The sequence below is a fragment of the Gymnodraco acuticeps genome, unplaced genomic scaffold, assembly GCF_902827175.1.
Source record: "Gymnodraco acuticeps unplaced genomic scaffold, fGymAcu1.1, whole genome shotgun sequence".
NCBI classification, from domain to species: domain Eukaryota; kingdom Metazoa; phylum Chordata; class Actinopteri; order Perciformes; family Bathydraconidae; genus Gymnodraco; species Gymnodraco acuticeps.
Genome location: NW_022991393.1, coordinates 36,772 through 52,047, shown reverse-complemented (window position 1 = coordinate 52,047; position 15,276 = coordinate 36,772). Strand labels below are relative to the sequence as shown.

General features: G+C 42.9%; 1 pseudogene; it reads right to left on the bottom strand.

Annotated features, from left to right (window-relative positions):
• LOC117563182 overlaps positions 1-15,276 on the bottom strand; it is a 65,370-nt pseudogene that overhangs the window by 29,673 nt on the left and 20,421 nt on the right.

Here is a 15,276-nt window from a genome sequence, read left to right as displayed (position 1 = left end):
AATCTAAAGGGATATGAAAGGAATCTAAAGGGATAGGAAAGGAATCTAAAGGGATAGGAAAGGAATCAAAAGGGATAGGAAATAAATCAAAAGGGATAGGAAAGGAATCTAAAGGGATAGGAAAGGAATCTAAAGGGATAGGAAAGGAATCAAAAGGGATAGGAAAGGAATCTAAAGGGATAGGAAAGGAATCTAAAGGGATAGGAAAGGAATCAAAAGGGATAGGAAAGGAATCTAAAGGGATAGGAAAGGAATCAAAAGGGATAAGAAAGGAATCAAAAGGGATAGGAAAGGAATCAAAAGGGATAGGAAAGGAATCAAAAGGGATAGGAAAGGAATCAAAAGGGATAGGAAAGGAATCTAAAAAGGGACACATTTTTTAAAGCAGTGAAGTTGAAAGTCTAAAAACCGACAAATTTGATCTTCTTCTCTGCACACAATGTAAATATATTTAACAATTAAATTATGTATACATGCCCATTCAAATGACCAACGTTTTATTTAATAAAAAGTCATTAATCTTGGTCAGCAGGAGATCAAAGTGTATTTTTAAAGCAGTGACATTGTTGTTATTGAAAGGCTAAAAACCAACACATTTTAATTTAAACTGAGTATTTTGTTCGCTAAATGCGGACAATGAGAAGGGGAGGGTTTCGATGTATACTGTTCCCTTATTGCAAATGTGTACTACTCCCTGTAACTGCAAGTCTATTTCATTGCAACTGTGAAATGTTCTCAACTGTCTTCTTAATAAAGACTTGTAAAATAACAACCTGTTACTTTATCACCCTTCCTCTGGGGAATGGGGGTTTCTATAGAAGAGGGACAGGCTTCATTAATTATAACCTTTATGACTTTTTCAGTCGGGCCCCCCTTGGGTAATTGGAAATATTCTCGGGCCCCCCCAACCCGGTTCCCATCTATATTGGTAGGATTAATTGTATATTGTTGTAAAAACATTACATTTTCTCTGCTAATAATAAGAAGATACAAAGATCCAACTATATTTATATTTTATTATGGATTACACATGAACTAAAGTGCATGTAATAGATACTGTGAATTAATTTGGCCTAATTAAAACTAGTAGGCCTTCTTCCCTGAGTAGCAGATTTTTAAATTCGAATTTCTTTGAGGAAAATATATTAATGAACTATTTCTACTGCAGGTTGCAAACGATCACATCACTATACTATTCCTATTCCACACTAGCCTATCAATGACTTGTGTGTGATTGCTTTCCCTCGCAGGTCTTCTCAAACCAGGGCTGTTGTTTTGAGACTGCCTCTCAGTTCATTCTCAATGTTCAGCTTTGATCTGTATTTGGTTTTGATGGCAGCAGAAAAGCCGATCTCACACAAGTAGGATGTTGCAAAAGGCAGCAGTATGCCCACAGCTCTCTGACCAATGAGATATGTTCGAGCAGTGTTTGTTTACAATTTCTTCCCGCGCCCCCCCCCCTGCAGTACCTCCGCGAGCCACCAGGGCCCCACAGTTTGATGGGGTTTTCACTTTTCTCGATGTTGGCCATTTGGAACTGTCAGCAGCCCGTATCAATGGGCGAAACAGGACTCATTGAAAAGTCGGCTCCGATTCCTTTTTCTCTCCCTCTTTTGAGTTTACGTAATTTGACACTACTTGTTGCCACTTGATCCAGTGCTGGGAGGGTGGGGTGTTATTTCATTTTTTAGTTTTGTAAGGGAACTGTTCGTATCTTCTTTCACGTGGTATGTATGTGTTTTGTACCAAGTTTTTCTGTGTGTCTGTTTAAATAAATAAAAAATGGCAAAACTCAACAGTAATTAATCTTGGTCAGCAGGAGATAGAAGTGTATTTTTAAAGCATAAGATCCATCTTATCTGATATTAAGCTGTCACCTTTGGGGGCGTCTCTGTTTCCCAGCGGGCAGATGATCTTCCGGATGCAGTACTCTGATCGGATCCCGTACGGACCCACGTCTCTGCGCTTTATGATCTCTGTGGTGGTGACGTCCGTCTCCGAGGTCTCTGTGGACACGACAAAAAACATCAGCATAAGTCTTTAAATACAAGCATTCAGTCAAGAAATTGAGTTTTTCTTTCAGGCTTTTAGTGCATTTTACTACTTTAAGAGGACCTCATGATTCTAATCAGAAATTAGGCGCTTTCACACCGGAGTACTTTTCCCAGTATAGTTCCGAAAATGTGCGTTCATCAGAACTAAAGAGTTCTGATGAACTAAGTACGGCAAAGTACTTGATGTGAAAGCGCCTATTGGCTATAAAACAGTTCATACTGAGTGGTTTATTTAGTTACAAAAAAAATTCCGCTGATTTACCGACGTCTCTTTCCCCATGTTAGTCAATGGGAAAAAGTATTTCTGGGCCCAGTGACGTCACGGACTGATATGGAGGTTGCAGTACCGCCGTTTGGACACAATGAATTTTGGGCACAGAGTCCTGTGCACTTCCTGGGGGCTTGGTTAGTGTGTGCAGAGTTGGGAAGTAGTGGAGTACAAATACTTTGTTACTGTACTTAAGTACATTTTTCTGGTATCAGTACTTTACTCCACTACTTATTTTTCTGACCACTTTTTACTTTAACTTCTTACATTTTGAACACAAATACCTGTACTTTCTACTTCTTACATGTTGAACTCAAATACCTGTACTTTCTACTTCTTACATGTTGAACTCAAATACCTGTACTTTCTACTTCTTACATGTTGAACACAAATACCTGTACTTTCTACTTCTCTCATGTTGAACTCAAATACCTGTACTTTCTACTTCTCTCATGTTGAACTCAAATACCTGTACTTTCTACTTCTCTCATGTTGAACTCAAATACCTGTACTTTCTACTTCTCTCATGTTGAACTCAAATACCTGTACTTTCTACTTCTTACATGTTGAACACAAATACCTGTACTTTCTACTTCTTACATGTTGAACTCAAATACCTGTACTTTCTACTTCTTACATGTTGAACACAAATACCTGTACTTTCTACTTCTTACATGTTGAACCCAAATACCTGTACTTTCTACTTCTTACATGTTGAACTCAAATACCTGTACTTTCTACTTCTTACATGTTGAACTCAAATACCTGTACTTTCTACTTCTTACATGTTGAACACAAATACCTGTACTTTCTACTTCTTACATGTTGAACACAAATACCTGTACTTTCTACTTCTTACATGTTGAACACAAATACCTGTACTTTCTACTTCTTACATGTTGAACTCAAATACCTGTACTTTCTACTTCTTACATGTTGAACACAAATACCTGTACTTTCTACTTCTTACATGTTGAACCCAAATACCTGTACTTTCTACTTCTTACATGTTGAACTCAAATACCTGTACTTTCTACTTCTTACATGTTGAACACAAATACCTGTACTTTCTACTTCTTACATGTTGAACTCAAATACCTGTACTTTCTACTTCTTACATGTTGAACTCAAATACCTGTACTTTCTACTTCTTACATGTTGAACACAAATACCTGTACTTTCTACTTCTTACATGTTGAACTCAAATACTTGTACTTTCTACTTCTCTCATGTTGAACTCAAATACCTGTACTTTCTACTTCTTACATGTTGAACTCAAATACCTGTACTTTCTACTTCTTACATGTTGAACTCAAATACCTGTACTTTCTACTTCTCTCATGTTGAACTCAAATACCTGTACTTTCTACTTCTTACATGTTGAACTCAAATACCTGTACTTTCTACTTCTCACATGTTGAACTCAAATACCTGTACTTTCTACTTCTTACATGTTGAACTCAAATACCTGTACTTTCTACTTCTTACATGTTGAACTCAAATACTTGTACTTTCTACTTCTCTCATTTTCCAAACAGCTGGTTCCTTTAGTCTGAATGTGTGTTTGATGCGTGATCATTATTCTTTAGAGTCATTGCGTGCCTATTGATTTGAACACGATCCGTGTATCCATCATTTCCTGGTCTTCTCTAAAGAAGAGGGACCAATGGAAACGTTGTCATGTTGCCGTTGTTCAGCATGGAAACATTCATTAGCTAACAATGACATTATTGTTCTATTAATATAAAGGGAGGTCAGGTACTCTTTAAAGCAGCTGCTAGTTATGGGTACTTTTTACTGAAGTACACTTCAAAGCCTCTTTACTTTTACTTGAGTAAAGAAGTTCAGTCAGTACTTCTACTTTTACCAGAGTATTTTTAAACACGAGTATATGTACTACTACTTGAGTAAAGGATGTGTACTTCTACTTGAGTAAAGGATGTGTACTTCTACTTGAGTAAAGGATGTGTACTTCTACTTGAGTAAAGGATGTGTACTTCTACTCGAGTAAAGGATGTGTACTTCTACTCGAGTAAAGGATGTGTACTTCTACTCGAGTAAAGGATGTGTACTTCTACTCGAGTAAAGGATGTGTACTTTGCCCTCTGAGTGTTTGTGATGTCTCCTCACCTTTGCGTGTGGTCCCCTACGGCTGCAGACGGCTTGACGGACATGTCGTCCCAGCGCAGGCAGCTCCAGAGCAGCCGGAGCATCAGACTGACGCCGGCCAGAGAGCGCACGGTCTGCAGACGGTACCTGAAGGGGGCGCAGGGACACATTAGATACTGATGACAGCTACAGGAAGGACGTTTACTCAGCCTTTTGTTATACGAACGTTATAATGAAAAAATCTACAGTTTCTTCAATGAAAAAAAGCTTATAATTAGTGGTGCACGATAATTATCGGCCCGATATTAGGAATTATGACGTCGTCCCGATAACAGTATTAATAGCCCCGATAATATACAATATATTTTTTGGGTAAAAAAAAGAAAGAAATACTGCGGTGTGGGTGGATTGGGATGAGGGGCGCTTGTTTTTCACTCGGCTCCTCCCGGTTTGCCAGTACTGTGGTATTAGTGGTTTAGGAAGAGGGGAGTTCTTCACAAATCCAGCGCTCCCTAACTCATGCCTGGCTGTGACGTAAATGGTGTGCGGCCGTGAAGCCAGGACAGTAAACAAGCATGTCGCCGGTAGTATGGGACTATTTCAAAGTTTCAGAGTTAGATAGTTCGCTTGCTATTTGTATTAACAAATGCAGAAGTTCCACGAGGAGGGAAAAAGGCAACGAGCTATAATACTTCTGATTAGTCACCTGAAACATCGCCATCGCTACGATGGTGTGTTAAAAGCGTACGAAGACGCCTACGCTGCTAAACTAGCGGCGAATCCAAAGCCAGCTGCAAAGGCACCGGGGCTTTTACCTATCCACGAGGCTTTTGAGAAAGGCACTTTATTTGGGAAAATAAATATGGTCACTTTGAAGAGTCAAAACTGTTCTTGGCTTTGTTTTGTTCATAGTAGTAATGCTCATGCCATTTGCTCACTACTAGTCTTTGTTTTACCACCAGGTGTGCAAAAACTACAGGTACATTTAATATATATATATTATATTATTATCGGTATCGGTCTTGAGAAGCAGGAAGTTATCGGTATCGGTTTCAAAAAACCAATATCGTGCATCCCTACTTATAACTCTAAGTCGGTGTTACGTACCTCCACGTGATCCCAAAAGTGGGCCGAGGCGAGGGGTACGGCCAGATATCCAGGGCTGGTTTAGCGTTGTAGTTGAAGATGGGAACCTCTCTGATGCCCGCTCTCCTCGCCATCCTCTTCAGGTCGTCGTTGGGCAGAATAAAGATGCTCTTCTTGCTGCTCTTGGTGACGAACTTCCTGTAGGACGGCAGCGCGGGTACCTGAACGCGCCTTCCTGGATTGTAGAACCGCAGGAGGCTGATCCGGTCTTTCGTGGAGTATTCTTTACTGATCGTCATGGAGCTGGAAGTGGACGTCTGGTGTCTTGATGTTTGGTTTTCTGCGGGACGACGGCTCTGGAGGAAACTGAGGAGACGGCGCCACTTCCTGTTTGAGGCGAGTCTGTTTGAGGCGAGTCTGTTTTCGGGGCGTTTTTGAGCTTCTGTTGAGGTGCTCTTCAAACCTTCAGTACTTGTATTGTTCACGAGAGGCAGATGTTAGCTTAGCAGGCTCACTATCCAACGCCAAAGAGTCTCCTTTCTCCGCCACGTGGTTCTCCAGTTTCGGGACTTTCAGAGGAGGTTGGTGACTCGCGTCGGACACGTCACTTTTCTGCGAGAGGTTTCCCGTTCATCAGAGACTTCACGGGCTCTTTAATGTCACCTTGAGCTGGTTCTGAGGTGATGTCTGCAGGAACGCCACCCTCCGTTTTCCCGTTAACCTGCACTTCAGTAGTCTTACTTTCCTCTGCCTCCATGCTCTGTTCACCGGCTTTCTCCATTTCCTCAAAACACACGTTTTCCCGCTCGAGCCACTTCCGTCTTTTTCTCCATAGCGTCTGATAAACAGTTGTTTTTTCCCGCTAGACTCGGTGGTTGACGGCGTTCCTCCGTTCACTTCTTTGTGCACATCATTCACCTCCATCTGTTTGGGTGCTTCAGCGTCAGATTTGACATCAACGTCTGGTTTGATCTGCTCCTGTTCAAAGTCCAGCTTCTTCACCACGTTGTCTTTCACAGCTTGCTCTTTTTTGACACACGGGGTGACGGCCGGCGGCTGTTTGCTCTCCGTCTTAACTCCAGGCTTCATGGCGGCTATTTTTGCCAGAAGTGCCGCCTGTCTCATTCTCTCCAGCCTCTGCTTCTCCTCCAGAGTGAACTGTTTGACCCCGACGCTCCAGAAGACCATCCAGTTTGGAGGGCTTCACCTTCTTCTTGTAAGCCGTCCTCAGCTGGAAGCCCTCGCTGACGTTCACAACGTCAGCGAAGAGCTTCGAGATGGCCGCGTCTTCCTTCTTGGGTTCAACTCTCTGGATTGGTTCTTCCCTCGGAGGCTGAAGAGAAGGCGAGGAAGGCTCTTTGTTTTCAGCTTCATCTAGAGAAAAGAGAGTCACAGAGGTCAGAGGAAGATGGGAACATGTGGTCGTACACAGATAGCATCATTCGTGTCTGCAGAGTTTATAGATTTCTATCTTCTACTGTATATTTTCTACTTTATTTCTATTTTGAGATGTTTCAATTACGGCCCGTCCACACAGCGGCGTGCGTTGAAGCTTCCAACGCTTCTGCCCATTCACTTTGAATGGGGTGACGTCACTTTTAGCCGAACTGCATTTTGGCAAGCGACGTGGAGCGTTGCTCGCTTCAAAAGTTGAGCAATGTTCAACTTTTGGCGCCTCGGCAGAAGCGTCAGCCAATCAAATCCCGTTTATGCAAATCTGCCAGTACAAGCGCTAGCCAATCAAACCGCGTGTATGCTGGGAGAGACTACGCAGGTCATTTCCTCCAAAAAATGGAGGGAAAATTCATTGTAGCGGTAGGGAATCACCCGGTGCTGAATGATCAGTCTCTGTTCATCTACTGGGATACAAACCGGAGGAGCGAGGCATGGAGGGAGGTGGCAGAGACAGTGGGTGAAACTGGTAGGTTTTCGCCTGTTTGGGGATTTTATATCCAGTTTACTTCGTTTTAACTTTGTTATTGCTTTGTATGTCGGGGCGGGAGATTCATGTGATTGGTTGTTGGTCGCAAAAAATCCCCAAGCTTCAGATACGCCCACCGCCAAGCGTCAACGCACGCCGCTGTGTGGACGCTCCGTTATAGTATTGTTTATTATTACTCTGATTTCTACTTATCTGCAATGCCTTGTTTAGTTGTGTGTTTTTTATGCTTCTGCAACGCAAGCATTTCCCCAATTTGGGATCAATAAAGTACCTCTGATCTGATCAAGAGAAATTGTGAATTGATGATGAATGAACACGTACAAAACACTGTCTGTATTTATGTTATTGTATTGCTGGGAGAATGTATTTGTTCGTGGCCCCTCTGTGGTCATATAGTGCTGCTGTCCAAATGTATAAGTTTAATTTGTGTGTTGTGATTGTAGTAAGTGTTTGTAGTACTTTATGTTAGGAACCCCTTGATCGGTCATCTCAGGTTGTTTATCCTCAATAAATACATTTCAGTTAAACCCAAAAGAAGAGACTTTTCGTTTCATATATTGTTGTGAATTGTACTTGCTGCCGATTAATCGACACGTAGAAATCACTATGTTTGTATTTATATAATTGTATTGCTTGGAAACATGTATTTGTTCGTGGCCCTTCTCTGTGGACATGTAGTGCTTCTGTCAACATTTCTATCTTACATTTTCGTGTTCATTTTGTCATTTTGGCTTACTGTCGTTTACTTTTTAATGTCTTGCTGTTAGTACCCAGTGTTTCCCACAGAATTTGATTTGTGGGGGCACCCCCCCCCCCCCCGGCAAGAAAAGCCAAAGGCCCCTTGACCTACTCGGGTGGCCCACGCATCCACCACCCCCTCAAATGAGAAACTACATGCGAGTTCATGGCTGCTGTAGACAACGTTCTTGTTGCTCTGTGTTGCTAATGAGAGACACACCGGAGTTGAGGCTCTGTGGGGTCCCTAAAATATAATTCAGGCATTTAGCAGACGCCTCATTCCAAAGCGATTTACAGTGACCGATCACAGGGACATTCTCCCTGGAGTAGTAAGTGCCTTACTCAAGGGCACACTAGTAGTGGTGTTCCAGGCGGGATTTGAACTCGCAACCTTCCGATCATCAGCCCACCTCACTATCCATTAGACCACCAAAATTAAAATAAAATAAATAAAAAACATTATTATTATACATATTTTTTTTTTACGAGATCCATTTGTGGTGGACGATACAAATAAATCAATGTGTGGGAAACACTGAGTACCATATCTAAGGATCCTCTTGATGGTTCATCTCAAGGAGTTTCTCCTCAGTTAAATCAAAAAGACAAGAAGAGACTTTGTATATATTCACCTTTCTCCACAGTCGAAGCAGCGGTTTCTGGGCGGGGGTCGACCTCCATTTTCTCCTCTTCTCTCTTCTTCTCTCCTTCAGTCTTTAACCTTCCTCCTCTGCAGGTGTGTCCTCCTCTCTGGAGATCTGAGGCGTGGCGTTGTCCTCTGATGACGCAGCGATGGATTCACTGACCCCCTCCGGTGCGTTTACAGTCGTCTCCTTCTCGGTTTCAGTCGTCTCCTTCTGCTTATTAGTGCAAGCTGCTGCATTTTCCTTCTTCATTTTAGCTATGAAGACAGTGGAGGAAATCTCTGTGTCAGCTAACAGTGCCAGAAGAAGGAGATGAAATGAATGCAAATGTTGCTCGTCCGGCTCTTACCCTCCAGGTCTTTGCGGTAGTTGACGTTTGTGTTGCCGGGCAGCTTTGGGACGAACCTCGGCACGTGAGTCTTACTGACCCAACTCCACCCACCCCACCCCGTCACTCTGTACTCCTCACCCTTCTGCTTCCACACCTGCACAGAAAACACACAAGAGAGGAACAACATGAAGACGCTTAAATAGTTATAAAGTAAACATTTGTACATATTTAAACAAAATCAGCTGTAACAATGTTAAGATAGTCCCATCTCGGACTAGTTCTGCAGTTTAAAAGGAGGTTCTTAATGGATCAAAAGCTCAAAAAGCAAGACAGTTGAAATGGTACGCTTAAGAGAAAGCTTAACAGTTAGCTGTTTTAAAATCGTCCTAAACAGATAACCAAAATTAGATGATAAACAGTTAAAAGTATGCTAACGGTAATGGCTAAACAGTTAAAATGGTTTCTAACAGTTGAAAAATCTAGCTGAAAGTCATTGATAAACCTTTGAAATAGTTGAATAGTTTAAATAGTTAGCTTAAAACAATGTCTAATCCAGGGGGGTCAAACTCAAATACACAGTGGGCCAAAATAAAAAAATGGGTACTAGTGGAGGGCCGGACTGGTTCAATGTTTATTGCAGAACTTATTGAAATGAACTTATTGCACATATTAAACCTGGAACTAACAAAGCTTCAATGATTGCCTATAAAAACAACATTAAACATTAAATAATCAGTTCTATTCATTTCTCATGGCTCTATCTGCAGCTTCTCCAGAGTCATTTCTTATGAGTACATTTCCCCACAGGCCAACAACAGCTTCAAGAAAACTATTCCCCTCAAAGAGAAAACCAAACATGCCCTGTTGTCGTGAGAGAAAGTGCAGAAGGAAGCATCCATTAAACTCAGTGTGCTGCTCCGTGATGCTAGCTCAGATACTTGGCATCTCATCTCGGGTGCAAGGTCATCAATGTTTGGGCTCAGGCTCTGAGCTGAGGAGACCCTCAGGATGGAGGGAAGGTGTGCGTGCAATATACCGGCGGGCCAGATCTAACAGTAATTAGAAATTATCCTGCGGGCCGAAATTAAATCCACCAAGGGCCTGATTTGGCCCCCGGGCCTCGAGTTTGACACATGTGAGATAAACAATTTAAATAGTTGGCTAAAACTAGATGATAAAATAGTTAGCCATTACTAGAAGCTTAACAGTTAGCTTAAGCTAAAATAAGATTAGATTCTCAGCTGATATAGTTATAGATAGTTTGCTCAAAGTAATGGACAGTGAACCTGACAGGGCTGCGGGGATTACTCAAAGAAAAGAAGTTTGGAGAGCACTGCTCATGTAACTCCTCCTGTGTGTCAGCAGGAGGCGCTGTTTGGCAGATGGGTTTATTGTTATGTTACCTGGTGCTTGATGGGGATGCTGTACTTCACCCAGGTGGCCTGCTGCAGCGTCTCCTCGTCCTCCAGCTTCTTCTCTCGCTTCTTCCCCTTCTCCTTATCCTCCCTCTCCATGGAGGTCATGCGATGCAGCCTGAAGAAAGAGAGAGCAGAATGTAAACAACATGTAACGCAGTATTTAAAAAGTTATTCGTGGCCATGATGTTTGTTTGAGGATTGAAGAAACCACTGCAGAAATGAAAGAGATGTTGAGGCTTATACGCTTTTTTTTGGAAAGCTCACTACATGTTGATATGCTATTACTAGTTGATGTTAGGGATGCACGATAATTATCGGTCCGATATTAGGAATTATGACGTCATCCCGATAAACCCGATAAAAGTATTAATAGCCCCGATAATATACAATATATTCTTCACAAATCCAGCGCTCCCTAACTCATGCCTGGCTGTGACGTAAATGGTGTGCGGCCGTGAAGCCAGGACAGTAAACAAACGGTGGTATGGATCATTGGAGCTATGTGCAACTCAAGGCATATGCTCGAACCGGAGCTGCCTGGACGCTGCAATCATGTTGCGCACTATCCGTGCTGAGTGTGTACTTTTCGTACAATGTCCCACTGTCTGGCTTCCTGCATAAAGTCAAGTGCTCGGCGCAGTTGTGGCGAAATGTCGCTCCTCTGTTTTCATTTAAACAGCTCTATATCCGTTAGCGCAGCTAGCTAGCACCAGATGCTAACAACAACAATGCACGTAAGGTCTCTCTCTCGCTCGCTCGGGCCACACACACACACACACCCTCCCGGTCCTCCCGATAGTCAGTCGGTGCCTGCCGGTGAGCGTGGAAGTGTGGTCTGCCACAAGCGGGCGGCAGGAGCGGGGCTGTCAGCATCAGCTTGTAGATGGTATTTTAAACTCGATGCGCTCTGAAACTACGGGGTGGCCGAGGAAAACAAATACACATGCGTTAATCGCGTTAAACTAATTAGTTGCGTAATTTTTTTTGTATTATCGGTTATCGGTATCGGTCTTGAGAAGCAGGAAGTTATCGGTATCGGTTTCAAAAAAACCAATATCGTGCATCCCTAGTTGTTGTTGTTGTTTACCTGGTGTGTCCGAGAGAGTCTTTCCATACAGGCAGCATCACCACTGGTTTGATGGCACACTCCAGAATAGCCAAAGCCAAAGCGAACTCCCTGGCCTTGCTGCACATCTGAACTGCTTTGTTCCAGTTCGACCTACAGAAACAGAACAAAGAATCAAATACAGATGACAGCAGAACTCCGACATCAAGTAAAAATGGAGCATCATATTTTAAACCAAAATAGATTAACCCTAAAAGATATTCTTTGGTGAAAAAGAAAATCACATCATGACTGGATTCAGCGTAAAGAATAGCCTGGCACTTAAATCCCCGTAAAGCATACATTTGTTTTTGGGCAAATTAAACAAACAAGGCTTTAATAATGGCGCTGGAGGAGCCATGTGTCAAAATGTATATTTGAATATTATTATCCTTTGTTGTTAGTGCTATTATATCATTTATTGGAACCAGCCGTGTGAAATTAACGGCATAGACGGCCGCAGCTGTTCGTGATTACGAGACGTTATAGCCGACGGCAGCTGCTGGTGAGAAGGAGAAAGAAGCACCGAGCAACATCGTTTTTTGAGCTGAGAGAATATGTGTTTGTATTTGATACCTTTTTGTGTAAGTAAAAAACAAACTATCCTGAGACGTATTTTGTCCGAGTTTAGCTTATTTGCTATCTGTGAGCCGAAATTTGGATTACTGGAACTACAGGCGCATTTCCACTGCAGGGCCTCGCACGGCTCAGTACGGTATAGTTAGGCCTTGGTAGGCCCGGCTCACTTTATGCTGCGTCTCCATTACAGTTTAGGAACTGGGGCAGTAACTATAGTAACGCAGTGTAGGCGGAGCCGTGACGTCATCTTCAATGCGAACCACAAAAACATAACGTTAGCCGTTAGCACTCAGAGCTCACAGCTCCTCATATCTGTTCAGAAACTAGACAAAAGTTAAACAAGTACAAACCACAGACTGTCTGTGTCATGGCGAATACAGCCGCTGGTTTATTTATGTCTGTAGGCCGTTGTTGTGAGTGTGGACGGTACGGAGCATATACTACGTTAGCTTAGCCGATCTCCATTCAGAAAACACGCATTTTAAAGGTTTTCGCCTGCCGTCTGTCTGCAGACTTGTCAAAGCATTAATTCATGGTTTTTACTAACCGGTATCAGTATGTTGTTACTTCGGCATCACTTTGAAACGTGTATTACAATTAATTCACGGTCAAATATGTTCATTTTGTTGTCAGCAATAGCATACTCAGCCCGGTTGTTGGCCTGGAAAGAACCTCGATTTCGGAGAGCCAGAAAACTGTGAAAAAGTACCTGCTATCCGGAACTACGCCAAGTGGAAACGCAACCAAAAACGGGCCGGGCACGGCTCTTAAACCGCGCTGTAGTGGAAATGCGCCATAAGTGAACTTTGAAGGTGCAAATCGGCAATATTTATCACCTTAGGACAAAAGTCACTCTTCCTGTCACTAGTGTTTTTGCAAAGCTAAGCAGCTGCTGTTGAAAGCATGAGGACATGAAAGGGGACTCGAAATTAACTGAGCATATTTTCTGAAACGAACCACACTCCTGCTTCAGGAAGTCGTTGGTGGCATCTTCCGCCACACCATTACCACAGATATCCTGCTGCATTTTCATAGTGAATTACGTTTGAAATAAATATTTAAATACCTTTTCTTTAATCTTTTTTACTACGGCTGTATTAAATAGTTTGAACATTCATTTGTTACGTAGACAAATCTTTGTTTTTGTATTCGGGATTGTAGGAAACGGTATTTCGATAATTATGTTGTTTGTGGAATCATTTATTGAAAAATGAATCTGAACTTTTCGATCCGTTACGATTATAAACTGAAGCGATATAAAAATGACTCAAATTAACGGAGTTTTAAACATCAGCATATCCGGTCCTAGTCCTGGTAATTACCTGCTAACGGAAACTCTGCTACACAATTATTATTATTATTCTTTTTTCGGTCAAATAAATTATTTCCGGACATTTGACCGGCAAGAAAAAATCCTAACGGAAACCCTGATATGTCAAAGGTTTTTTAAGATAAGCTTACAGTTGTTACTAGGGATGCCAGAAACTGACCATGAAACTCGGACAGCCCTGGCGAATAATAATCGATTATTCGATATATTTTGGTTGAAACTAACGGAGCGTCCACACTACAGATTAAAAAAAAGCTTGGAGCTGGGCGTGTCTGAAGCTTGGGGATTTTATTCGAGCACCGCGACCAACAACCAATCACATGAATCTCCCGCCCCCGACATACAAAGCAAAAAACCCCGGGGATTTTATGCGAGCAATATATATATATATATAAACTCCCCAAACAGGCGAAAACCTACCAGTTTCACCCACTGTCTCTGCCACCTCCCTCCATGCCTGGTTCCTCCGGGTTGTATCCCGGTAGGTGAAGAGGGTCTGCTCATACAAAACCGGGTGATTTGCTACGGCGATAATTAGTTTCTCCTCCATCTTTTTTTGAAATATAGAAATGAACGGCGGGATATCTCTCCCAGCTTAGACGCGGTTTGATTGGCTACGGCTTGAGCTGTCAGATTTTCAGAAACGGGATTTGATTGGCTGGCGCTGGCTACTCCGGCGTCTCCGGCGTCAGAAGTTGAACATTGTTCAACTTCTGACGCCGGAGACGGACCGCTATGCTACCCACAATTCAGTTCGGCGAAAAGCGAGGCAACGTGACGTCACCCCATTCAAAGTGAATGGGCAGACGCGTTGGAAACCGTTTTTGGAGCTGTCGAAGCTGGAGTGTGGACGGCCCGTAAGCCAGGAAAAAAACAAAAACATAAATAATAATAAAACATTTTTTTTTAGATTATGGAGACTGTAACGAATATCCGAATAATCGCTGGCATCCCTAGTTGTTACCACGCACGATTGTTTCCCTACTCCAAAACTTTTTAAATAACTCTTAAGTCTTGTGTTTCAAACAAACAATACATTCAGATCAAACATCTCCCTGACTGGTACCTGTGCGAGGCCCAGTTGGGGTGCATGAAGGGTCCGGGCACGCTGCTCTCCAGCTGGATGATGGTGAGGCGCAGCGTGGACACGGTGAGGCTGCGGGACCCGAAGATGGATCCGTTCCACTTGAACTCGGCGGCCATGGTGAGGCTGAACTTGTGCGACAGGTGGCGCCTCTTGTCGTGGTCCTCGCGGTGCTGGTGCTTGTTCAGAGCCAGGACGTTGGTGCTGAACTGGTTGTGGTACACGCGGGTACTTCCCCTCCTGACCCAGCTTGAACAGGTTGTTTATGTTCACGACAGATCCCTTTTTAAGAAGCTGAGGCGCGACGAGTCACCGTCGAAACGAACCGGAGACGCCTGAAACGAGAGAGGGGGCGTTAGAGTAAAGAATGAGACATGAGCCTTTTCCACCGCTACACCACTGTGCCTTTTTACTGATGTGGTGTGTGTGTGTGTAGTGATGTGGTGTGAGTTGTGTGTGTTAGTGTGCGTGTGAGACGCCTGAAACGAGAGAGGGGGCGTTAGAGTAAAGAATGAGGACATGAGCCTTTTCCACCGCTACACCACTGTGCCTTGATTTCAATCGCAAATCAAACCTTTTCAGAGCTGC